Here is a 3,301-nt window from a genome sequence, read left to right as displayed (position 1 = left end):
CAGCTGCACAGTGTACATTAACCAGCCAGTCTGACATTACAGGGAACGTTCAGCTGTACCGTGTACATTAACCAGCCAGTCTGTCGCTACAGGGAATGTTCAGCTTGTTACAAAGAACATGCTCCAGTTCCACATCGTCAAAGACAAACTGTGCACTATATGATTGTGCTGTTGGGTTGGAGCAGTTTCAATGATTTCTGAAGACTGCTAGCTATAAACACACTAATGTTTATTTTCACATATTTACAGATTATGGAGAACATTCTTAGAAGCTTCTGACCATACTTGCTTTCCTTTCACTTTAGATTGTCCCAGAGTCTCACATCACATGAGAAAGTCACTTCCTTCTCTGACATCACAGACTATTACAGTTAACCCTTTATGGGACTGAGTCTAACATACTCCATTGTACCACATACACTCCAAGGTGCAAAGACTGAGGACACCTGAAGAGATGGACAAGACTCCTGAATAAAAGGAATAGGGACAGAATGTAATATTAATACAAGCTCCCTGCTTACAGCAGCCATTTGGGATGATGATCCCTCAATTGAAACTACAACGAAGTTAAGAAGCCCACAATGTCAGGCCAGTGGAAATCACTGGACATTGTTGCACTTTGGGTGAAATTTACACCTTTTCTTTCAAGTCAGCCACGTCCCCCTGCAAATCGCCCACCTTCTGAGACACCTCCTTCTTTGCCTGTAGTTCAGATGGAAAGAGCTGGGCAGCTCCATGTTCTTGTTGCTGTGTGAAAATCATTTAAACTAAACGTCATGACATAGCTAACACCAGAATTTATTTGTGCTTCTTGTCTTGAAATGTGTTCTCTGGAACATTTACTCCAGAACAATCTTATGAGAGTGAGATATTTGAAATTACAAAACAAATTCATTCACCAATGACACACTATAAACCTCATTACTCAGCGAAATCAAACAGAGGGGGCTCGGGCTGTGACTTGGTTGGAGTTCCCGAGTCTTGGTGAATATACAATTTAGAATTTCGAAACAAACTGGACACGAAGTTAATGAGGCAGCTTTTAAACGAAGCTTTGTCCTGATCTGGTTCAGTTCTTCAGTCGTTATGATGATCGCTGTCTTCAGCCTTCGGTTTTCCTCTCTTAACTGATCCAGTCGTCCCTGCAGATGGACACATTTCATTATTAAAAGTAACTGTGGATACACAACAGGAAACAGAGCTCTGCTTTAAGGAGGTGTGTAATTCCGAGCAGTCAGGCCAAGCAAGCAGAGAGGCTAATGAGTCAAAACCAGAAACACGAGTCCTGGCACAAGCCAAACAGACTGTCTTTAATTTAACTGAGGACGGTTTGGAGAAAGTTTTTACACATCCAGTTTCTGATGTCAGTAACTTGCTGTCACACTAGCTGTTCTCTGTGACTTTGATGAACAGGGTCCGGTGCTGTGAGAGACAGGGCGGGAGATACATTAGAGGGTTTCAAATAAGGATCAGTGGAGGGGTGACAGCATAGCTGAGAGACAACAATACCTTCCAAGATCGGTGAAAAACCTTGAGATTGGGCAGCAGCTGCAGAGAGAGTGTGAACGGGTTAAGTGTGCATTTCTTAAGGAGTGAGTGTCAATGGCAGTCTGGACAATGATCAAATGGCAAATCCTGGTTATGATGACAAGTGACTTGTTCTCAAGGTTTCTACGAATGCTGCTCTGGAACTAATACCTAGTGGAAGAGTTTGAGGAGAGAAAGAGAGTGGATGGTCTATACACTGGATTTTGACCTCCGATCCCACTGAGTAACCACCTTCTCCTGACACTGTGACCCTTGACTCCTCAGTTCACCCTTCATCTCCCTCTCATCTTCTTCTTCTTCACAGCCGCCAGCTGGGTTCGTTTTTTGTGCCAACCTTAGCGTTCGGTCCAAATTCCACCGATCTGGTAACTGGTTTCTTTTCTCTGTTACCGTCTCCAGCAGCTGAATCTTTCTGTTGTTTCTTAGCAACCGGAACTGGAGACAGGACTTGGGTCTGGTTTGAGTGGGACGCCTTGGGATGTATAAAAGTGTCTTTGTCTCTGTGGTGTAAAATTCCCCTGACTTCTTTCATTGTTCGTCCAATGAGGCAGGACATTGGGTACACCATACTGAGCCAGTAGTGTAGACATTGTTCATCTTCATCATTTACAGCACCATTCCTGATGTTCATGTGCTGTCTAGCTTTCTTTTCCATTGCTGACTTACGAACATACGAAATAAGAGCAGATGTAGGCCATTGAGCCCCTCGAGTCTGCTCTGCCGTTCGATAACATCAGGGCTGATCTGTTTGTGTTTTGACTTACACGTTCCCACCTACCGCTGATAATCTTTGATTCTGTTGCCTGACAAGAATCTTTCTTAAAAATATTCAATCACCCCACTTCCACCACTTTCTGAGGCAGGGTTCCAAAGTTCCACAACTCTGCTCATCTCTGTCTAATAAGGGTGACCCCTGATTTTAAAATAGTGATCCCTAGTTCTGGACTCAACCACAAGAGGCAACTTCCTTTCTAAGTCCATCTTGTCAAGACCATTCAGGGTCTTATAGACTTCAATGAGGTCACCCCTCACTCCTCTAAACTCCAGTGGAAACAAGCCCAGCCTGTCCAACCTATCCTCATAAGACAATCTGCTCATTCCAGGTATCAATCTAGTAAACCTTTCAAAGCGCCAGATCGGAGATTAGATTCTGGGAGCTTTCTGATATGGTGGCCAAGTGTGTCTGTATGATGTCATCACCCGCTGCCTAATTTAAAGGCCCATGGCAACAGTTAACAGCAGCAGATTAATAGTGAAATGTCTGTGAACTGATCGTCCATCTGTGCTAAATGGATGCATGGGTCCATATCAGAAGTTTAGTGTTTAATTTGAGACAACTGGATCAGAAGAATAAAAATGCAAAGTTTTGAAGCAAACAAATTGAGACGGAATGTGAAAGGGAACTTATTTTGCATAATGTCCATTGTGTATCTGATATGGAGTAAGAGAATTGTTTTTAATAAAGAGAAAATGTTGGAAATGCTCAGTGGGTGTGACAGTGGGTGTGTAGAGAGAAAGAGAGTAGCAGTTTCAGGTGGATAAGTTTTGATGAGGAGTGGGAAAAGTTTGAAATGTGATGGGCTTTAGGCGAGGGGAGGGTGATAAAATGAAGAAAAGGGAAGGTGTGTGATTGGGTGGAAGAGAGGAGAAATGAAACCTGGTCAGGTTGCAGTGCCATGAAATGAGGAATGAGCAGGAGGGAGAATTCCAGCAGATGGGGGTATATTTTCTCTAAAAGAATGGCACAAAAACA

This window comes from Carcharodon carcharias, chromosome 30, assembly GCF_017639515.1.
Source record: "Carcharodon carcharias isolate sCarCar2 chromosome 30, sCarCar2.pri, whole genome shotgun sequence".
NCBI classification, from domain to species: Eukaryota; Metazoa; Chordata; class Chondrichthyes; order Lamniformes; family Lamnidae; genus Carcharodon; species Carcharodon carcharias.
This window is presented reverse-complemented; position numbering follows the sequence as displayed.